The 24,966-nt window shown below is 37.6% G+C and overlaps 1 pseudogene across 1 annotated transcript; it reads left to right on the forward strand.

The window, feature by feature from the left end:
* Positions 1-966: 966 nt before the first annotated feature.
* LOC106544214 (waprin-Phi3 pseudogene) lies at positions 967-17,042 on the forward strand (annotated as a pseudogene). The gene is made up of 3 exons (XR_015697416.1): positions 967-1,072; positions 3,578-3,721; positions 16,870-17,042. The product of XR_015697416.1 is annotated as a waprin-Phi3 pseudogene (transcript).
* The last annotated feature ends 7,924 nt before the right edge of the window (positions 17,043-24,966 follow it).

Genomic DNA, 24,966 nt, shown 5'->3' on the forward strand with positions numbered 1-24,966 from the left:
TAGTTGATTTTATTGTATGATTGTATGAATGGTTCATAGCAATAGCACTTAGAATTATATACCGCTTCATAGCACTTTTACAGCCCTCTGTAAGAGTCAGCATATTGCCCCCAACAATTTGGGTCCTCATTCTATGTACCTGGGAAGGATGGAAGGCTGCGTCAACCTTGAGCCGATGAGATTTGAACTGCCGAACTGTAGTTAGCAGTCAGTTGAAGTAGCCTGCAGTACTGCACTCTAACCACTGCGCTGCCTTGGCTCAATGTTACATTGCTGGTTATTAAGGCTCTGTGATTCTGGCCAACTCCTGCCAGATTTTTTTAGTACTTCTCCCAGGAATTTCCCTCCACCTTTTCCTGCGGTATGAAGTTCAACATTAAGATACCAAGTGATAGTTGTCATTCTCTAGTGCCTCTTTACCACATCCTGTTTGTCTTCCACAAAATATTCTATGTATTCCTGTTGTTCCACATATGTTCTGTGTCATTTTCAGAAATCCAGAAATTGTTCACTTCTGTGTATCTCCTTTTTTCACCAAAATGATGATTATAGTTCAGGTTTTTCCAGATTCTTAATTAAAGGAAAAATTTTATGTTATAATCTTTTTTCCCTTTATTTGTTCATATGGTATATCTCTATTTTGACCAGAATTTCTAAATAACAGAACTAAATATTTGTCCTGGATCATTTTTTACTGCTGGCCATATTGTCTAGGAAAATCTGGGACATAACAAATCTGATCCAAAGTTAATTGGAAAGCCTACAGTTTATCCTCCATTTATTCCATTATCCATGGTAGTAGAAAAAAAAGGCATACATGGAACATGTTGAACAATGGAATTAAGATGCACTGGCTAGCTATGAGGATGTGAAAAGCTAATTATTACCTAAATGGGAGAAGACAATCATGATCATCTGATCCAGTCCTACCAATATAAATAACAGCCTATCTCTGTTTTAGGCATCAACATCTGGTACAGTACCATGAAGCCATTTGGTATATCCCTTCTTATAGGCTTTCTTGTCCTTTGCTCAGAGATATCATCTGCATCTGGAACAAGGATTTTCAGAGGTAAGTATCAAAACCTATATTTCCAAATTTAGGTCAGAGTATTGTGTTTTTTTCAATTAAAGAGGTAGACATTTTATTCTAATAGGGTGAGTGGTCAATATGTAGTTTATGTAAAACAGTATGTGGCCTATGGAGGAAAAATATCAATCCATTATGCTTAGGTCTGGAATCATAGTGGTGTATTTTAGAAGGTAGAAGCAAGAAGTTTACTAAAAAATGTGGCCATTAGCATCCCTTTTGTGGCTTCAAATCCACCCCAATTGATGAGCCCATATTTTGTTTGTTTGTTTGATTTATTTTATTATTTATTTATTTTATTATTTATTTATTTTATTATTATTTATTTTATTATTTATTTATTTTACTATTTATTCATTTTATTATTTATTTATTTTATTGTTTATTTATTTATTTTATTGTTTATTTATTTATTTTATTATTTGTTTATTTATTTTATTTATTATTTATTATTTTTTATTTTATTTTTATTTTATTTATTATTTTATTTTTATTTGTTTGTTTGCTTATTTTATTTATTTATTTATTTATTTATTTAGTTGGTTAGTTAGTTAGTTAGTTAATGTACAAAATAACAGGTATAAGTATAAACATGGATATGAACAAAGGAAATAAGTAAAAATAGACATACTGAGTATGTCTAGTTTAATAGAAAGAAGGACTTGGGGAGACATGATAGCAGTGTTCCAATATCTCAGGGGTTGCCACAAAGAAGAGGGAGTCAAAACTATTCTCCAAAGCACCTGAGGGCAGAACAAGAAGCAATAGGTAGAAACTAATCAAGGAGAAATGCAACTTAGAATGAAGGAGAATTTTCCTGACAGTTAGAACAATTAATCAGTTGAACAGCTTGCCTCCAGAAGTTGTGAATGCCCCAACACTGGAAGTCTTTAAGAAGAGATTGGATAACCATTTGTCTGAAGTGGTGTAGGGTTTCCTGCCTGGTCAGGGGGTTGGATTAGAAGACCTCCAAGGTCCCTTCCAACTCTGCTATTGTATTGTATTGTATTGTAAATCGGGACAGTAGGGCAGGAACGGTAGGCATATTGGTACACTTATGCATGCCCCCTTTACGGACCTCTTAGGAATGGGGTGAAGCCTACAATAGACAGTTTAAGGTTGAAGCTGTGGGAGTTTGAGGATGTAACAACCGAGTCAGGTAGAGCATTCCAGGTATTGACCATTCTGTTGCTGAAGTCGTATTTTCTGCAATGGAGTTTGGAGCGGTTTACCTTGAGTTTGTATCTATTGTTTGCCTGTGTTTTATTGAGGTTGACACTGAAATAGTCATTGGCAGGTAGGACGTGTAGCAGACAATTTTGTGTACTATGCTTAGGTTAGACCATAGACGGCATAATTCCACATTATCCAAGCTCAAAAGTTCGAGCCTGGTGGATAAAGGATTATATTGTGAGCAGAGGAGTGGAGTACTCTTCTTGTGAAATAGCTCTGGACATGTTTTGTTTTTTAAGGTATTTCAAACTAAGCTTCTTATATGCTGAAAAAAATGTATTTAACCACCAGAAACTCCTGAATTCCACTGCCAAAATGTGCCACCTCATGCCCACTATGACCTGGAATTGACAGGAATTACATTCCCTTTATTTACTGTAATTTGATGGATTAGGGAACAGCTTTAGATGGGTGGAGTATGTTATTAGAAGTTTAATTATCCTGGGTTCAAGATAATTAAAAAAAATAAAAATAAAGTAGCATAATTACTATTCTGTAACCACACTCTGGGAGGGCTTGAAAAGGATTAGCTTTTCTCCAGTTTAGGTTTTAGACAGGAACAAAACAACAAAAGTGCTACAATGGCCCAGTCTAATATTCTGGAAATTATAGCCATATAATTTAGCATACAAAATAATGTTGTCTTCGTTATGAAATTGGCATTTAACATGAAGGTATGTTCCACTGAAAGGAATGTGATGGCTCGGTGGCTAAGACACTGAGCTTGTCCATCCGAAAGGTCAGCAGTTCAGCGGTTCGAATCCCTAGTGCCGCGTAATGAAGTGACCTCCCTTTACTTGTCCCAGCTTCTGCCAACCTAGCAGTTTGAAAGCATGTAAAAATGCAAGTAGAAAAACATTGTTGGGGAGGTAACAAGGTTCCGTATGCCTTTGGCGTTAAGTCATTCCGGCCACATGACCACAGAGAAGTCTTTGGACAGCGCTGCTTCTTCAGCTTTGAAATGGAGATGAGCACCGCCCCCTAGCCTAGAGTCAGGAACAAGTAGCACATATGTGTGAGAGGAATCTTTAACCTTTACCTTTTTATGTTCCACTGATGATGTGTTTTGGGGACTCCAATTAGGGGTCAAAATAATTTGTCCTTCTGATTTAGGGGTTTGTGGTTTATGTGAGGAAAGCTTCAAGATGGAATACTTCTGGCACAGGTTTTAGCACTCAAGGTGAATTCAAGAAGCACTAACATGCAAACTTGTCTTCAATGTCACATCTTTTTTCCCCCTGTCCTGTATTGTAGAGAAACCAGGATTCTGTCCATTTATTCGTGAAAAATGTCGGATGCTCAATCCACCCAATTACTGTGATTATGACTTCGAATGCGTTGGCAACCTGAAGTGTTGTGAAGGGATATGTGGGAGGGAGTGTCTTCCACCAGTATATGGTACAGTATGCACTGAGATTATGGTCTTATAAGATGTGAGACAGACAAGATTTTGCCAATGATTCTAGGATTGATCTATACATGAAAGACATAGACCCGTGATGGCGAACCTATCGCACATGTCTTCCATTTTCTGGCATGAACATGCGTGCCAGCTAGTTGATTGTCACATGCACTTGCACACCTGAAACCGGCTAACTAGCTTGTCAGTGTGCAGGCATGCACCAGAAACCAATTCATTTTCTAGCATGTGCATGCCCCCAGGACAGCTCCTCTTCTGAGTTGCGGCCCAGATGAGCAGATGAGCAAAGCGCATGCGCTCCCTTTTCACCATAGAATAGTCTATGTCACCATGACATAGACTATTCCTACAAAGGAAAATGAGCCTGAAAATAGGAAATAGTGCTGTTCCAAATGGTAGTTCTAAGTAGAAGAGACATAATGGTATACAACACTTTATAACTATTAGTAGAGAAGAGTCATTTTTATTAGCTTTACATGACATGTTGTTTGAAATCATAGTTCTAAAGCCTATCTTGGGCATCATAGTTTATGGCCTCTTAGGCATTTGTGTGGGTTTTTTTCCCCTTACCTAGATCCAGTAATGCTTTCTGCATTAATTCCATGACTATGAATAGCCCGTATGCACATAATCACTCCAATTAAGTTTGGGATTACGTGTTAATCTTTGCCTTATGAATGCATTGACAAATGAGTAATTCACATTCATATTATTCATATAATCTTGATTATTGATTAAGAGGCAATACTGCAAAAACTAAGCAGTCAATATGTTTCTAAATAAGAAACATATTTTAAAATATTTACAATCTGTCTTTTCATTTTGACAAGGTCCTTGAGATTGCTTACATTTAAAATTGAATATTAAATAAGTACCACGAAATCTTAGAGCCCTAAACTATTATCATAAGAATCAGGACTATGAAATACAACATGGACAAAATATCTGATAGAAAAAAAAATTGTAGTCCCAAAGCTTCTTCTTTTTTTAATAATGAGTCATTTGAATTGTTCCTTTGAATGAATTTGAAGGTTGGGCCAATCATATTTTGGAGTGATTTCAAATGTTACTACATTTAAGATGTATAATTAATTTTCACATTCAGAGAAGGACACATATTTAAGGCTAATGTCAGGTTGGCTACTATCAAACTAAATACAAAAAGAAGTATCCTAGTGTTAACCTGAATTCATCTTAGCTTTTCCTTATAGGGCAAGTCGTGATTGTTCATTAATCTTCTATATTAGGAACATTGGTTGTGCAGTGGTTAGAATGCAATATTGCAAGCTAACTTTGTCCATAATCTGGATTTTGATTTTAAGGGGGCTTGTGTTTGACTCAGCCTGCCATAGCAATAGCACTTAGACTTATATACCACTTCATAGTGCTTTTACAGTCCTCTCTAAGCAGTTTACAGAGTCAGCATATTGCCCCCAACAATCTAGGTCCTCATTTTACCCACCTTGGAAGGATGAAAGGCTGAGTCAACCTTGAGCCAGTGAGATTTGAACTGCTGAACTGCAGCTAGCAGTCAGCTGAAGTAGCCTGCAGTACTGTATTCTAATCACTGCGCCACCTCGGCTCTCCGTCTTTCTGAGGTCGGTAAAATGATGTTAGGGTCAAATTATTAAGGTTAATATGCTGACATTGTAAACTGCTCAGAGAGTGTTGTAAAACACAATGGAGAGTACATAAATCTAAGAGCTATTGCTATTATATTGTAATATATTCCAGATTCTTTTGCAATAAACTCAATCCAGCTATGAATCCAAATGTGTTATTATTTAAATTTTTCATTTATGCTTTTGCTGTTTTCTAGCTTCTCGGGTATATTCCAGAACTGTGAGATGTTACAAGAATGATCCATTTTTTATGTACTGGGGCTGCTAAAATCAATAATACAATCTTATCTGAGCATTGGATTCACTGCAAAACTTACTGAACCATGGTAAGTGGCTATGTGGAGTAGGTTTTTTCAGTAGTAAACTCACAACTTTGTACAGCTTTGTTCCCTTTGAGTTTGTGTGATACCTTTGCTATGTTCAAGAGGTGCATGCATCTAGTGGAGCTTGGATAAACTCAAAAAGGATAAGAAGCAATTAACTCCTTAGTATTTGGATGGGATACCACCAAGAAATCTTTGGGAATAGATTGATCAGATGTTAAAAAGCTGTCTTGGAAGATCCTAAAGGCAAATCGATTTCATATTGTTCCCAGGAAAACAACCTGGATGTGTCCATGTCACAACAAGAACTGAGAAGATCCTTTATCCTTTCAAAACTCTTTCATTCTTCAAAGGGTTTTTTTTTTTAAAAAAAAGTGCTCATTTCTTTTGCTTGTACCAATAATATTTTTAGTAGTTCTACTATATTTCTACTGAATTCAGCCTCCACTGTTCTTAGGCAGGTATTTTACTTTTTATTGTTTTATTATGTATTAGAATTATGTTTTAATTATGTCACTATTTCTTTGTTTATCTACTTATCTGTATGTTTGCTTATTTATTTAGGGACGGAGTGGCTAAATGGCTAAGTTGCTGAGCTTGTCGATCAAAAAGGTCGGCAGTTCAGCGGTTTGAATCCCTAGTGCCACGTAATGGATTGAGCTCCTGTTATTTGTCCCAGCTTCTGCCAAGTTCGCCTGGTCCGTCAGTTGCGGCCCTACTTAGATCGGGGGGCTCTCACAACAGTCACTCGAGCCCTTGTGATCTCTAGACTGGAATACTGCAATGGGCTCTACATGGGGTTGCCCCTGAAGTGCATCCGGCGACTACAGCTAGTCCAAAATGCAGCCGCGCGAGTGATAGTGGGCGCACCGCGGTTCGCCCACGTTACACCTGTCCTCCGCGAGCTGCACTGGCTACCTGTTGGTCTCCGGGTGCGCTTCAGGATACTGATGACCATCTTTAAAGCACTCCATGGTAGTGGATCTGGGTACTTGAGAGACCGCCTTCTGCCGATTACCTCCCTAAATCGACCAATTAGATCGCACAGACTGGGCCTCCTCCGAATTCCATCTGCCAGTCAATGCCGACTGGCGACCACACGGAGGAGAGCCTTTTCTGTTGCTGCCCCGACCCTATGGAACGAGCTCCCCATGGAGATCCGCACCCTCACCACTATCCAGACCTTCCGCGCAGCCCTCAAGATCTGGCTCTCCCAGCAGGCCTGGGGATAGGCTCCTAATTACCCGCCCGAGTGTTTGATTGCTGAATGAAAGTTGGGTTTTATTATTTTTCTGTTGTTCACATATTGTTTTGTTTTGACCTTGCACCTCCCCTCCCCTGTGGTTGTAAGCCGCCCTGAGTCCCCTCAGGGAAAAGGGCGGCATATAAATCCCAATAAATACCTAAATACCTAAATACCAATCTAGCAGTTCGAAAGCATGTAAAAAATGCAAATAGAAAAATAGGGACCACCTTTGGTAGGAAGGTAGCAGCGTTCCATGTGCCTTTGGCATTTAGTCATGCCGGCCACATGATCACGGAGACGTCTTCAGACAATGCTGGCTCTTTGGCTTTGAAACGGAGATGAGCACCAACCACTAGAGTTGGGAATGACTAGCACATATTTGTGAGGGGAACCTTTACCTTTTACCTTGTTTATTTATTTTCAAGATTTATAAAGCCACCCAGCTTAAACAATGGGATTCTGGGTAGTGTACAGCATAAAAAACAAAAAATAAATCAAAAAAGGGGGAGAAATCACAATACAACAATAAATACAAAATGTAAAGCATATAATGGCAACCAGCAAATAAAGGGGATTCTCACTCAAATGGCCCCTAATGTTTGGGAGAAAAGCAGGAGGCAATCACCAAAGTCATATCTTCTAAGTCCCATAAATTGACAAGTTTTAAAAGAGGCAACCTGAAGCATATCCTCCTTATGGACAGTTTTTGCTTTTAAATATTACAGATTAGAAATTAAACCATACCCTTCAGACAGAGTTTGCAAACTGCATAACTCACCCAAACAATTGAAACTAGTTTCCAATCTATATTTCTGGAGTGTAATGATAGCCTTTTAATTCAACAGACACCTTGTTTTTTCCTTTTAGGATAATGACCTGCTACTCTGAAGGATACCTAACATCAACAGTGCTTCACCCACGCGCATTCTTGAGGTGAAGAGTCAACAGCCAAACATTTATCGCATCTGCAGAAGGCAAATCCATTTGGATGATTTGTTGATTAGCATCTTCAAAAGACAGCCAACATGTTGTAGTGCTTAAAGTGGTGGACTAGTGATGTTTACTTAATATTAACAGGCTAATCTACTTCAAAAGGCTGTTGTGAAGAAAGAAATGATAATGTACATGTATTTATGTACACAGAAACACACACACACAACATGATTCTCCCATGTTACACCCCTTTTAGGCGGCCTGCACTGGTTGCCGGTTGTTTTCCAGGTGCGATTCAAGGTACTACTTATGGCCTTTAAAGCGCTCCATGGCTTAGGTCCAGGGTACCTGCGAGACCACCTACTGCCACCAGTAGCCTCCCACCATCCAGTGCGATCCCAAGAGTTGGCCTCCTCAGGGTGCCGTCAGCCAGACAGTGTCGGCTAGCAACCCCCAGGGAGAGAGTCTTCTCTGTGGGAGCACCTTCCTTCTGGAATGAACTGCCCCTGGAGCTTCGCATAATCCCCGACCTCCGGTCCTTCCGACGTGCCCTAAAAAGTTGGCTTTTCCAGCAAGATGGCCTGGCCTGAACAGAATAAAATAAATGATTGATTAAATTGTTAATTTTAATCTAATTTTTAAAATGTTTTGTTAATATTAATTGGGTTTGTTTTTGGATACTCTATCTAATTTCCTTTTAACTTTTGTAATATGTGTTTTTTTTAATGTTGTACGCCACCCTGAGTCCTTTGGGAGAAGGGTGACATATAGATCCAATAAACAACAACAACAACACACACACACATGCACTTGCACACACCTATATATAGTTGAACTATCTTTGAACTATCTTTGAACCAGAGGAAAAATGAGATAGGAATGAAATTAATAAATACCTATGCATATGCATACATACTTATCCACCCCGAATATATTCATTGACCCATATCAATTGCAAACCACAATAATTTAAAATACAAGGCAAAATAAAACAACGGTATGAGAAATTATCAATTAAAGCATCTCATATATATTTTTTAAAATGTTAAAACAGCATTAAATGTCACTGGAAAATTAAAACAAGGAGATCCATCTACTACAGTAGTCAAATATGTTACAAAAAGGGTATTTTATCTTAAGAGTGGAAAAACATTACAGAGAGCAGTGATAATAACAAAAAAGATCTAATAACCCAGCCATGACTACATGTTCTGGTGACCAAGGTAACAAGCGTCAATAGAGAGATAAATGCTCAGATCAACTTGTCCTAAACTGATCTGATATGTTGAAGAAGCTAATGGGTCTTTGCAGGGATCACGTGAGACAAGCAATCATTACATTCAGCCTGGTTGACCTCCATGAATTTATAGATACACAATGCTTAATAACTGATCAAAATATTCTTTTGTTTTTTATCCCAAACTTTTGGTTCTCTCAAGATGAAATTATTCACCAATAAAATTCTCTTTAACCAATTCTTTATTACCAATAAAATGATTGACTCATGATTGTGCATATAAAGCAGTGTTTTTCAAATTTGGCAACTTTAAAATATGTGGACTTCAACGCCCAGAATTTTTCAGCTGACATGCTGACATTCCAACATTTCATAAATCGTGGGAAACTCTACTTTTCCCAGAGAAAAGGAAGTTAAACTAGTGTTGTCAGTGCTGCCACCAGAACAGTTTGGAATGAGATGTAAATGAAGGGTGACTCTAATACACATGCATATATTCAGACATTTGAAATTTAATGCATGAACAAATGTGTCATTTAAAAGAAGTTAGAATCAGACAACTGTTAGAGCTCATGTCTATAAAAGAGAGCCCAAGAAATCATTATCTGGAATTGAGAAAGACACTCATATCAGATAGATGGCATAACCAACCTCCTGAGATTAGAAAAACAGATCCCAGAACAATGAAGATGCTAGCTTTAAAGAGACACCATGAAAATCAAGATTGTGCAAAGCAATTAGCCCAGCAAATAGCAACACTGTAAAAGTCTTAAAACAAAGGGATTTTAATGGAGCTGCTCTGTCTGTTTTTGAGACAGACAGCGGGTCAACCCTGAGTCACAAAAGTCTAGTGAATGAAAGGAGGAATGAGACGAGGGCAAAGAACATTCTTTTTCAATAAAGGTTTGTAGCCTTTGGGTTACTGTGTGCTCATAACTTTTCTGAAAGATTCATGCTGCTCTCTATTTGTTGCCTAAGGGAAAACAGGGAAAGAAGTCTCACTGAATAGTGTGTGAGGTTAAGAGAAAGAAAGCAGAATGCTCAACTATATAAGTGGACCAGATGTGGTATTCAGCCAATTCCGACAGGTTCTGGAGAACCGGTAGCGGAAAATTTGAGTAATTCGGAGAACCGGAAAATAGGCTGGCTCCACCCCCACTGCCTCCCAGCTGATCTTCTTTTGTTGCCCTGAACAGGAGAAAAGAGCTGGAAAAGAGGTTAGTGGGGTGGGGAAGGAATGGTGGTTTTGTGGTATCCTTCCCCCCACCCCATGCCCACCGAGCCATGCTCACAGAGCCAGTAGTAAAAATCCCACCATTGAAGTGGATTCATAATCGTAGGACTAGTCATAAAATTTTGTAATCATGTGCCAATTTAGTTGCTACTTACAATGAAATTAAGTTTGACTTTAATAATACATCATAAGACAACTATGCTGGTATAAGATTGATTCTGCTCTCTAAATCATTTTATTTGACGCTAATGATTCTTCCTTGCTTGTTGAAACATTAAATATATAAGTTCTTCTTTATCCTTTCTAGAAAAAAAAATGCTGCTGATTAAGTTTGAGTTCCAGTGTTTTCAAGGACACCTAACAGGGCTATTAAGCATTCATTTAAACATTGTTATGGCTTTTAAAAGCAGAAAGAGATCATTAGATAAACTTTGACACTATTATTCAAGAGCTTTGGCCCATTATAAATGTCCTGTTACTAACCTCATGGAACTTCAGGTTCCACTGCTTATGATCTTATCTTCATTCCTGATGAAGCAGGCAGTAAAAATGCAAATAAACCAGTGATGGTTAACCTTTTCAGCACCGAATGCCGAAACTGGAGCGCATGTTCATGTGTGCACACCGCAGCGCCGGAACACGGAAGAGAGCAGCTGGTCCAATGCACATGCACCCTGGCCAGCTGCTCTTTTCTGGGTTCCATTGCGCGCATGTGTGCCAGCCAGCTGGTCTTCATGAAGACCAGCTGACCGGTATGCATGCGTGCAACAGAACCTGGAAGAGCAGCTGACGCATGTACCCACAGAGAGGGTTCTGCAAGCTCATGCCATAGGTTCGCCATCATGGGAATAAACTATTGTTCTCTGGTAAACACAGTTTTTAGGCAGAGATGTGGAACCAATAACATTACACCTAACTATATGTAACTATGAGCAGAACAAGTATAAAAAAGAACAATACATGGTTAGACACAAAGACAAGAACCTATGAAAATTCTTAAACAAATGTCACATACATAGATCATCAAAACTGTTCTGTATTACTTTACAGTAGTTTTGGCTATGTACCATCTAGCCAATTTCAACTCCTAGTGAAATATATCTACATTTTTTTGAGGATTATCTATTCCTAATATGTTCCTTCAGATCTTCCAACAGTGCCTCCATTGCCTCTGTAATTTCTGTTGCTTGTTGCTGGTCACCCTCTTCGTCTCTTTCCTTCTGTCTTTCCTGGCATTAGAGCATTTTCCAGAGCGCTAGATCTTCTATAATTCATCCAAATGAGCCTGGTCATCTGAGCCTCAACTGAGAACTCTGGGTTGATTTATTCAATGATCATTTAATTGTTTTCTTGGCTGTCCATTATATTCTCAGGAATTTTCTCAAATCCAAAGACCAAAGTCATCAATGCCCTATCCTGTTTCTTTAAAGACCAACTTTCACTTCCACAAAGTATCACAAGGAATGCATGATTTCCATGATTCTAATCTTTGTGACAGTGGTGATATTAAGTCGGTAGCCAATGAAGACAGGGGTGGGTTCCGGCCAGCTTTAATGCTTGTTTGCTTGTGTGTGTGCTGCATGTGCATGCACAAGCACAATTCAATTGAACTTGTTCTGCGCATGCGCAGAACTTAAAAACAAGATGGCGGTGCCAACGGTGCCAACCAGAGAACCTGTTCGGGGGCGTGGCAGGCCTGGGTTGCTGCCAGTTCCAGCGACCCACACTAGCGTTATTATTAAGTATTTTGTTTGTAAAGAAAGGACAAAAATGAATTTGGATTACTATGTTGGATGTAGTCTCAGCAGTCTAGAAAACCCTTTCCAATTCTATGATTCTGACTCAATAAAAATATAAATAATGTAAACAAAATATTTTTTCTACCAAATAAATTAACATATCCTTAGTTTTGTTCATCTGAAGAAAACTTTTCTATCCAGTTTATTTATCTACATGCTGCACAATCTTAATAGGATAATATACTTTAGAAAAAATGTTAGAACAGATCTCAAAATTAATGAATAAAATAAATGAAACACATATAGCCATATGGAATCATTCTCTTTCGTGCATATATCTGGTGTTCGGATTTTGCAAGGTTCTGAAGTATGTTGAAGGATAAGCCAAGGTCTTTCTACAGGAGATACTATCATCTATGCTATTCCTGGTCTGACTTGGAGTAACCACTAATTGCTGAGTCACTTTGACAATGTAATGATTGTCAAAGTCCAGGCATCTAAAAAGCAGTTGATTCCTGTTCCTAAACCCATAATTAACACTACTTAATAATAGGGTACTGTCCAGTTTTTGGGCTGATTTATGTCATAGGTCAGATATCAGTTCTCCAAAAAATGAATGGGATATAGGTGACGTAAAATTGAGAGATTGAAGGAAGTCTTTCTGACAAAGATGAAGTATGATTCTTTCCTTTTATGAATCAATCCCTCCCCTTTAGAAACTTAAATATAAATCTGGTTCACTTTAAAACATTTGGATCTACTCTCTGAATACATCATGAAGATCACATGTGCTTTCCTCCTTGTGGAATTCCTGACCCTTTGTACACAGGTGCCATCTGCTTCTAGCATGCCTCCAAAAGGTAAATTCTAAAGAAACTAACTTTAGTTATTTTTTTTCTACTTAAATTTTACTTCTTAACAAAGTTGTAGTAGGGAGTATTCGGTTCCATTCAGTCTATGATGCCCTTCACTAAGATATCCCTTTCTACTTCCATTTCATCCCATTTTCTCCAGAATTTCATTGCCATTGATGTGTTTGGATTCTTTTTGGAGTATCCTTTGCTCAGTTAGGATCTTTTCTAAATAGATTTTCTGGTTAGATAACTTTTTTAAGGGTTAGGTTAAAAGGACATAGTCTCCCATTGCAAGCATAAATAATCTAGAAATTATGCCAGGTATCTGAACAGGAATAATAATAACAGTAATTATTTAACTTCCTTGGTATCTGCAACAAAAATTATAGTGAGAAACAAAAAAATAGGCCTACAGGGAAATGAAATTATTTTTTCTAGTAAAAAATCAGAAAAACTGATTTTTTTTTAGTCTTAGGAATGTGGTAGAACCAGTTAAAGGCAAAACCCTTAAGGGTATAATATTAAGGCCTTGTCATTTGAGGCAGCAAGCCGATGGGAGGATACTAATCAACTAATTAAGGGCACAAGCAAAGCTGGTTAACTTGCAGTTAAGCACTTATTAGGGAAGCGATACATCCTGGAGAAAAACTGCTCAAGAAGAAATGCATTGCTAGATGCTTAAAAAGCAGGATGATATTTAGGGTTTTTTTTATATATAAATTTTTTTATTAGTTTTATTACAGAAAAAAACACAAAAAGAAAAGCATCATCTTTCATTACATCTTGTAGAAAGCGTATCCATTGGTCACAAGTACATTTCGTGTGTTCTGTCCACAATCACATATATTCCATTCAGTTTAAATTATATATGTTAAAAATTTATATATTTTACTATCACCATACCACAATTTTCATTTAGTTAAGATTCAAAAACACAGCCACCTGCTGGCATTTTTCCCCCTTCCCCCAGTTCCAGTCAATCTGCCATATCTTTATACCTTTATAACATATTCTAAGGGAAAAAAGTCAATTAGTAGGACATCTAAGGTTTCCTCTCTCTAACATATCTTTATTATTATTATAGTTAACTAGGAGTTATTTACATTTTTCTCTCCACAAACACAAAAAGCAACAATCTCTAAACAACAATCTATTAATATGTGTTAACAAAATGACCATTTAAAGTCTAAGACAATCTAAAGGGAAAAGGAAAAATGTTGACATTTCTGGTTAATAATCACCAAAGTATATGTTAACCTTCCCTTTTGTTTTTATAGTTGAAAGACAGAAAAAAAAATTGTTTGCCATTTCTAATCCAAATTAAAATGTCTAGTTGATAATCTCCAAGATATGCATTAACATTCCCTTTTATTATTGTAATTAGAGAAAGACAGAGAAGAATAGAAAACAGTTGTTTGCTATTTGCATCATATCACCTCTTATTCTAATCCAAATTATTTATAGCTTCATAACAAGGTCTGAAACACAAATTAATAGGCTTTATCATACCACCAAAACTCAGGGGCTGCCCTACTCCAAAAGAGATCTGAAGATTTGACATCTTTAGCACTGACCAGCTCAAACTAACTACCAAAAACACAAGCAATACACAATTTGGAGGTTCTCCTGGACTCACGACTTCTGTCTAAGGAATGGGTGGCAGCTGTTACCACCTTGGGGGAGGGGGACTAATGACCACAGTAATCAATCTTGCCTGGAAACCTCTTCTTTCTCATCCAGGCCCTTATAGATCATTCACCAAAAATGAGCATCACTTGATTGGCCTGGTATCAAGAGGCATGTCTGAATACCATCTTCCTTGCATGTCAGCAGAGGACCTTTCCTAGTGGTTTCACACAGATATTTAACAGGAGCCTGCCTTATGAATTATGTAGATGATGTTTGAGTAAACATAAAGTTTGGTTATGATTGCTTCTTCTATCATGCTGCTCTTAATACAATCTTGTGCCTGCTTCAACAGCACATATACTAATAAAATTTAATTCTATGGTTAAAAACATGGGAGACAGCAGGTGAAGATCATATACTAATTAATGCCGTGCTCCACTCTGGGAAATTACATTTATGAGGAAAATTAATACATAATGGAAGAGGTGAAGTCACAATATTTTGTTTTAGATGACAGACTCTTTTTTAAATTCTGTTTTGCTTTTCTTTAATAGTGAAATTTCAGCTTTCAATCCACAGCATGAAGGGCAAGCACTTAAAATTGTTCCCCTGAAATGAATCCAAGTTACATTAGATCAGAAACTAAGCTTGTATACAAAACGTAAAGATGTGAGTTTTCTGAACCCTCCATTTCATTTATTTCTTCTGTCTACCCACCAATCAAACAGGCAACTGTTTCATTTAATCTCAAAATATTGCTGTCAGGTTCAGTCCCTGAGTGTTAATATTAACATTCTTGGGTGGGTTTTTTTCAGACAAAATTGGGACTTGCCCCTCACCATTAACTCGATGCCTTAAACCAGGAAGACACGAGTGCAATATTGACTATGACTGCCCTGGATTCTTAAAGTGCTGTTATCGGACTTGTTCCAAGGTCTGCCAGAAGCCAAAAGGTATCCTCTTTGAATATTGACCATATTTATTAGATTTATTAAATTGTTAGAGTTATTAAAGTTCAAGATGAACTCAAAAAATCTGAATGCAAATTTTGTGTCAGCGTTCCTAATATCATGTAGAATTAAATCAGAGTCCAAGGCAAAACAATCCTTTTGGTTCCAATTTAATAAAGCAGACATCTTAGGCACATCTGTGTTAATCCCAGTACTGGAAATGACATCAGAATTCCACCCAGTTAAAAGTTCATGATCTTGTCCCCACACCCACAATCCATCACATGGTTCAATCTTCTTCTTCCACACTGGCATCCACACCAAGCTTCTTCTGGTCAGGTGTACTGGTGCGGAGACAAAGGATGACCTTGGCTTCTAGTAAAGAATGAAAACAATACATTCCACAATCGCACTCCTGTCTATTCCCCCCTCCCATCAACTATACTAAAGAAACAGCATAATGAAATAAGAAAAAGTGTGTCAGGCCAAAATTCTAAAAGGAATATAATTGCAGGCCTGACACTTTGTGCCAGAAAGAGTGCAAGTATGTGGCCTCATAGAGACTATTGGACTGCAACTCCATCTAATCCTATTGATTTGGGGGAAAAAGTCAGACATTATTAGAATTTCAATCTGACAATGCACTATATATTATATAGAGCTGAAGTGGCGCAGTGGTTAAATGCAGCACTGCAGGCTACTTCAGCTGACTGCAGTTCTGCAGTTCGGCTGTTCAAATCTCGCCGGCTCAGGGTTGACTCAGCCTTCCATCCTTCCATCCTTCCGGGTAAAATGAGGACCCGGATTGTTGTTGGGGGCAATATGCTGACTCTGTAAACTGCTTAGAGAGGGCTGAAAGCCCTATGAAGTGGTATATACGTCTAACTGCTATTGCCATTGCTATTGCTATTACCCAGGGCTGTTATAACATATAGTATGGCCAAAAAGATTTTGCTACACTTTCATCTTTTTAATTATTATTTTTTCTATAGCCAAAGATCAGAGATGATGTGGAAAAATTCAGTATTTGGCCACCCTATGTTTTGCTTCATATATTATACAGATTTAGAAACTATATTATTTGCAAGCTACTCCCCCCATCTTTAAACCCTTTAAAGCAGTTTTCTGCAATTTTAGCTACTTTTAAGATATATGACCCGCAACTCCCAGAATTGAGCTGGAAGTTACACAGAGCTGACTGAGGAAATCTGGAAGTTGAAGTCCACACATCTTAAAGCGCCAGAGATTGAGAAACACTACATTAAGGGGGCAAAGTTTTACATCAGCTCTTTGTACATCACCTGCTAAGATCAAAGAAATGATGCATTTGTTTTTCATTGTATGTTTTCCCTGTTGTAGACAAACCTGGACGTTGCCCACATGTTAAAATAATATGTATGATGGTTGATCCTCCTAATAAATGTGATCATGATATCCAATGTGAAGAAAACAAAAAATGCTGTGCGGGGGCATGTGGAAGAACATGCATCTCACCAGGTAATATAATCCATAAGCTTCTTTTATTATGTTAAGAAGGAACAGGCCAGTGATGGGTTACGGGCGGTACGCCCCGGTATGGGCGAACCGGTGACTGCTGGGAGCACCAAATACCATTCCTGTACGGTGCTCCAAAGGCCCATCTGCCCACCATCCTTACCTGTATTTGACCCAACCAGGCCATTTGCGCACACGCACAGAGTGTACAGCACCTGTGTAACACTACGCTGAGCAGCTGGAGCGTCACTGGTGGTGGGTATGCATGCGCGTACAGGGTGGGTGCTTGTGGTGGACACCTGGCCCCATCGCAGCATACCAGTTGCGACAGGATCCGGAACCCACCACTGGGACAGGGTAACCCTAATGGGTGATCAGCTCATGAAGGTTCTAGACTCAGATGCTCAAAGCATTCTGAAGAAGGAAGGCAACTAATGGAAGAAACAGTAGGATTTTTTTTTCTCTCAATGGTAAGGAAAGGTCGAATTCTTACTAATGCAAGAAAGGTTTTTTTTCCCCCTCCTTTATTGATTGCATTAGTGTGACCATTATTTCCTGAAGCCAATAATATTTGTTGTCAAAAACCAATGTTAGCCATGATTATATCAGACCTATTTCAGTGGTGGGATTCAGCCAGTCCGCACCTATTCAGGAGAACTGGTTGTTAACTTTCTAAGGAGTTCGGAGAACTGATTGTTGGAAGAAATCTCCTTTTGTTTTTTTTCCACTTTACAGGGCTAATCCTGTAAGGAAGCCAGGAAGGAAACATTCTGGTGTTGTTTGTAGCTTAATCTTTATTGCCCTGCTTACAGAAACTGCTTCTCTGGTTAACCCTTATTACATTGTAACAGCTAAGGTGAAACACACATTGACATGAGTGATGTTGAGTTGACCACGGCCACCCAGTCACATGATCACTGAGCCCCGCCCACCTTGCTGGTCATTAGGGCAGAGAACTGGTTGTTAAATTATTTGAATCCCACCACTGACCTACTTGGAATATCTAGTTAAGATTATATCTATAACTGAATAGCAGCTTCCCCAATTTAAATGTTGAACTATAGTTCCCAAATTCTCATATAAAATAAGAGAATAAATTAATCCCAAAGTGTTTAATCAGGAAGGAAAGATATAATTTCCTTCAACTGGTGTTGGCTTGGTTTGAATAGTATAGTTCCAAATGGAAGACAGCATCTTAATATCATAATTCCTCATTCTTTTTTGTTTTAGAACAATGCATTATCTTTATTATTTGTAGATATTGCACTTCAAATCTACATTGTTACAAATATTGTAAAGGATAGCACTTTCTAAACATTAAATTAAATGTGAACTTATTCAAGTATAGAATTCCATCTAATTGTGCTAAGTAGGCTCTCAAACCTTGTTTGGAGCTTAACATAAGTAGGCTTTTGAAGGCTAAGTTAGTTAAAGTTTAACATCCTCTTGCTCTCAGCACTGAATATAAATGCTTGCCATTTATAGCAGTTATTTATAAACATATCATGTATTGTACTCGATCTCTTTCTCTCTCTTTTTTTTAGTCTAACTTCTTTCTTCATTGATGGATGCAGGCATCAACAACAGACCTCAACATTAAGCTGAGAAAGATTTTTGAATGATTAATTAATCAGGAATTTTAGAAATTATTCTACAAGTCTATAGCCAGGAGGAAATTTAAAGGATGACTCTCCAGCTATATGATATTGATCATTTCCATCTTCAGCTTCCACATATATAAACATACTGTGTCAAATAAATGTCTAGAGCAGTGTTTCTCAACCTTGGCAACTTGAAGATGTCCGGACTTCAACTCCCAAAATTCCCCAGCCAGCATTCACTGGCTGGGGAATTCTGAGAGTTGAAGTCCAGACATCTTCAAGTTGCCAAGGTTGAGAAACTGGTCTAGAGTAACATTCTGTTGCTGCATTATTGAAATAAATGAAATCAATAGTCTATGTTTCTAGAATTTTTATTAAATTTGGACAAAATTGTTTTCATTCTAGTGCCTCTAACTGTTGGATGAAACACCTTTTGTAGAAAGAAATTGTGGTGGTGATGGTGCAAAAAAAAGTTTGAATTTAAACTGGTTTAAACTGTATACTTGGATGCACTTAGAATTATTATTTACAATACACACTTTAATCCAGCAGCTATGATTCTCTTTCTTCTTGTGAGGATATCAGCTCCATTGCTTCAGAATTTGGGACTGTTTAAATAAATGTAAAAAGTATGAATATAATTCATTTATGGTATTTATGCTGTATGCCAAATAATCTTCCCTTCCCTTTCTGTAACGTGAGAATACTAAGAATGATGTATGATTGGTTGATGTCTGCCATAAATAAGAAATGTTTCTCTGTAAGTGGGAAACCTTTGATTACATCAAAAACAGTACTGTAGAAACTGATTTTCTATCAGCTATTTCCACCTTTATTTCCCAAGATATACATCAGAAAAAGTATACAAAAGTAAAAGAAAGAAAAGAAGGCAATGTCCTGGAGGCCTTATGTTTGCCAGGGCATGTTCATGCTGTGGTGAGGAGCAAAAGGGGAAGGTTCAGAATTCTACTTCCATCTAGTGTAGGCGGAAGGCATAATTGTGTATGAAGGTTGGCTCCCAACTTTATATATTTTCTACATATTTTGATGCTGTCAATTTGGAATGAGAGGCTTGCTTTTTATTAATGCTGGATTGTTGTTTTTTTTTATTTTTATTTTTATTTTTGTTTTTTTTAATTGGGTTTTTTTCATCATTTTTTTTTAATGTATATTTTATTATGTTTTCATTCTATACAATCACATATTCACTGTGCTTGATCAGGGCATATAACATTGAATAATAAACACGGCCCTCATTTATATAGAAAATGCCCTCTACAATACAAACCCAGTATACCACCTTGGCCTGCCATACACCCTCTTTCAACCCCCTCCAACTTTCATTCTTCCTTCTCACACACCCCTCTACGCCTACTTCCCCTCCCCTTCTTTCTAACCCTATCACTCCCTCTCCATTCCCTCCCTCCCTTCTCCTCCTCCTCTCTCTCACCCTCTCCACCCTCCTTCTTCTTTCACTCGACTCTTTCCTTCGGTATCTATTACCTTCCAGTATATTCGGTTTGTACTATTTTCGCACTAACATTGAAAAGCCACAGTATACAAATACAATCATGGAATTTAACACATATTGTATTTCCCCCCTCCCCCCTCCCCCTAAATCCCCACCTCCCTTCCCTCCCCCCGACTTCCCAAAGACCATACGTGGTATAATTTTTGAACAATCACAGTCTAAAATATCTCTACATTGAACTCAGCTTCTTACTGTTACCCAAATTTTAAACAATTTAAGTTATTACCGATACTAAGCATAAGCTATCTGGAGTTTTTTAGTCCCATATTTACTTTTTATGTAATCAATCCACTTTTTCCAGTCTCTTTTGTATCTCTCGTTTGAATGTTCTTTGAGATATGCTGAGATTTTGGCCATTTCGGCTAAGTTCATAACTTTCAAAGTCCATTCTTGAATTGTGGGTAAATCTTTCTTCTTCCAATACTGCGCCACCAAGAGTCTTGCTGCCGTTATTAAATACAGGATCAAATTAGTCTCTGCTACTGTAAAATCAATGCATATACCCAGTAAAAACAGCTGGGGGGTAAATTTTATCCTTCTTTTAAAGATGTTTTGCAGGATCCACCATATTTTTATCCAAAATGCCTTAACATTACGACATGTCCACCATATATGAAAATATGTAGCATCACAAGAACCACATCTCCAACATTTAGGTTGAACATTTGGATACATAGAGGCAAGCTTTTTAGGATCTAGGTGCCATCTATAAAACATCTTATAAAAATTTTCTCTCAAGTTTTGTGCTTGTGTAAATTTCACATTCCTTACCCAGATTCTTTCCCATGTTTCAAGCATTATTGGTTCCTCGACATTCTGAGCCCATTTTATCATACAATCCTTAATCAGTTCCGTTTCAGAATCCATCTGTACTAATACATTATATATCCTCTTTATATGCATTGAGCTTTGATCTTTTATTTGTTTAAACAAATTATCCTCAACTTTTACAAAGCCAGTTTTTTGATCTGTTTTCCACCTAGCTTGTAGTTGACCATACTGAAACCACGTTTGAACTACCTTCTCTTCTTTAAGTACCTCTAAAGATTTTAGTTCCATCACCCCTCTTTCTGAGATAAGAAGTTGTCTATAGGTGGTTCTATCGTGTTTTTGTTCTACATTCATATTTTCAATTGCATGTCTAGGAATTGCCCACATGGGCACTTTATCATTTAGTTTATGTTGATATTTTTTCCAAACCCGCAATAAAGCATTTCTTAAAATGTGATTTTTAAATTTCTTATCCGTTTTTTTGTTAAATAACAGGTAAGCATGCCAACCATATAACAAATCATATCCCTCGATATTCAAAATTCTGTCATTAGTTAGATGAATCCAATCACTAATTGCAGATAATGCCACTGCGTCATAGTATAATTTTAAGTTAGGTAATTTCAATCCTCCTCTTTCACGTGCATCTTGCATTATTTTCATCTTTACCCTCGGCTTCTTTCCTGCCCACACAAATTTGTTGATACCCTTCTGCCATTCTAAAAGATTCGCATCTCTTTTAAGTATTGGTAACATTTGAAAAAGAAATAAAAATTTTGGTAAAATGTTCATTTTTACTGCCGCTATTCTACCCAGCAAGGACAAATGCAGTTTTTCCCACCTTTTCAACTCCAACTGTGTACTATGCCAAAGTGATTCATAATTATACTTGTATAATTTCCCATTTGAGATTGAGATATTAACTCCAAGATATTTAACTTTTTTAACTACCTCACATCTTAGCGTCGCCCCCAGTTCTTCCTTCTGTTTGATAGTCATATTTATAGCTATTATTTTGGTTTTTCCTAGATTTATTTTAAATCCCGAGACTTGACCATATTGATTGATCGTATTCAATAATACCCTACTAGATTCCTGCGGTTGTTCCAATATTATAACCAGATCATCCGCAAATGCACGAATTTTATATTCTTGCTGTCTAATTCTGATCCCTTTTAGACCGCCCAGGCCCCGTATCTTATTCAACAGTATTTCCAAAGTTATAATAAACAATAATGGGGACAGAGGACAGCCCTGTCTTGTACCTTTTTCAATTTGAAAGGAGTCTGTCAGACTTCCATTGACAATGATCTGGGCTGTTTGCTGCTGATATATTGCACCAATTGACCGTAAAAAGCCATCTCCTATCTGCATTTTTTGCAATGTCTTCAGCAGGAATTGCCAATTAACTCGATCAAAGGCTTTCTCCGCATCCAAAAATATGAATGCGGCCGGGATTTGATTGTTCTTTCCCAGGTATTCTAAAGCGTTGATAATTAATCTAACGTTATCCTTCATCTGTCTGCCCTGTATAAAACCAGTTTGATCGGTATGTATCAGTTGCTGAGTTACCCCCATTAGCCTATTTGCTAATATTTTAGTAAAAATTTTATAATCTACATTAAGTAATGAAATAGGTCTGTAATTTTTTGGTTGGGTGAGGTCTTGATCTTCTTTGGGTATCAACGATATGAACGCAGTCTTCCACGAGGGAGGCACTTTCCCTCCCGATTGAATTTTATTGAATAGTTCTCTGAGGGGTTCTACCATTTCTAACTGTAGATATTTATAATAAACAGCTGTTAAACCATCTGTGCCTGGTGCTTTCCCTAACTTTAATTGTTTAATTGCCTGCAAAATTTCCCCAGAGGTTATAGGTTGGTTCAGCTTATGCCTATGTTCTTCTCTGAGTAGGGGGATTTTCTCTTTATCTAGGTATTTGTCTATGTCTCCGTCCTTAATTTTATCCCCTTTATACAACTCTGTAAAAAATTCCCGAAATACCTTTTGAATCTCTTCCTGTTGAAACACTTCCTTCCCTCTGTGACACAATTTGGTTACATTTCGAGCTTTCCTTTTTTTTCTAATCTGATAAGCCAACCACCTACCGGGTTTATTTGCATTGCAGAAAGTATTATGTTTAGCATATAATAAACTAGTAGCTACCTGGTCAGAGATCAGCATATCAAACTGAGATTTTAATATAGCAATTGTTTCCCTAATCTTTGTATCTCCTGGATTCAATGTTAATTCTGACTCTTTCCCTTTAATTTCCTCTTCCAATTCTTTTCGTTTTTGCCCTTGTTTGTATCTATGTATTTTATTTATATTCATTAATACTCCTCTCATATACGCTTTGCTTGCATCCCATACATATTCCAAAGATGTACCCTTGTTCATATTGAAGACAAAATATTCCGATAGCAATTTTTTACAATCATTAACATACTTTTCATATCTAAATAAGTTTTCATTCAACCTCCAGGACCTTCTTGCCTGGGCTACCCTTCCCAATTCCATCCAGACTGGATTATGGTCTGAAAGAACTCTCGCCATAATCTTTGTCTTCTTCACCCTACAAAGTAAATCATTTGTAATTAGTATAAAATCAATCCTTGAAAGAGATTGATGTCTATTGGAAAAAAAGGTAAAGTCATATTCTTCTGCGTGCCTCTCGCGCCAAGCGTCTCGCAATTCAAAGTCGTCCAGCATGTCAAAAAAGGGTTTGGGTAACTTAGCTCGAAATTTGGTGTTCGGGCGAGCTGTCTTCTTATCTCTTTTGGTGTCGATCACGCCATTCCAGTCACCCATTAATATACAAGACTCAAAATCCCACTGTACTAATTTAGCATGGAGATTTCTATAAAATCCATCTTGTTGTTGATTAGGAGCATAAATTCCCAAAAGTAACGTCTTTTTCCCTTCTAAGATTAAATCTAATGCAATATATCTTCCAAAGGGATCTGCTTCAATTAGCTCAGCTTTAATGTCTTTTCTTAAATATACTACTATGCCATTTTTCTTTTCCATGGCTGAGGTCGCAAAATGTTGGCCCAGTTTGGGGTTAAACAAATATTTTTGATCGGTTGATTTGATATGAGTTTCTTGCAAGCAAATTATGTCATTCTTAAACTGTTTAAGATAATGAAATATTTTCTTTCTTTTCTGTGGAGAGTTCAATCCGTTAACATTCCATGTCAAAATCTTAGTTGTCATTTTTGGTTGCCTGAAGCTTTTTTAGAGCCTCCCGCAAGGCCTGTCTCACCTTTGGTTTGGCTCCTCCCACAGCTTCTGAGCTTGTTGCAGTAGCTCCTTGGTCAGTGGCCAATGATTGTTGAGATTGTTGCATAGTAGCTTGTTTATCCGTTTGTCTGGTGGTCTTGCGGTTGGATCTTTTTTCCTTGACTCCTTGCCCTTCCGGAAGAGGGAGATGATACATTTTATCTGATGGTTGTGTGGTTTGCTGTTTATCTTGTTCGTCTCGTGGTTTTTCACCATATCCCGAAGGTTCAGGATATCCCATCTTCAGAATCTTATGATAGAAATCACGAGCTTTCCATACAGAGCTGAGACGATATCTTTGTTTGTCCATTGTAACTATAATACCGAATGGGGCATCCCATCTGTACTGTATCTGGCGCCTTCTGAGCTCTTCCACCAGAAAAGCATAATCTCTTCTGGCTCTTAGCATCTGAGGCGGTATTTCTTTCAGAACAATCAGGTCCTGTCCACCAATTTGAAGCTTAGTATTGTAGGACTCTTGTAGTATCATATTTCTAGATTCTCTTGTAACAAAGTATATTACCACGTCTCGGGGAAGTTGCCTTTGTTTTGCCGCCCATGAGTTAACACGAAAAATCCTGTCAATCTGCCAATCAAAATTGGATCCCGGTTTTCCCACCAGATGGTCAAAAGCTTCAGAAAACATTTGCTTTAAGTTCTCCTGCTTTTCTTCACACAGCCCCCTCACTCTTAATGCAAGCTCCATCTGCTTGTACTGTATCATAATAATTTGTTTTTCAGCATTATCAATTTTTTGTTCCACCACTTCAGTTTTGG

Source organism: Thamnophis sirtalis, unplaced genomic scaffold (assembly GCF_051295495.1).
Source record: "Thamnophis sirtalis isolate CommonGarterSnake01/CBP01778 unplaced genomic scaffold, rThaSir2_p1.2 scaffold_7, whole genome shotgun sequence".
Lineage (NCBI taxonomy): Eukaryota > Metazoa > Chordata > Lepidosauria > Squamata > Natricidae > Thamnophis > Thamnophis sirtalis.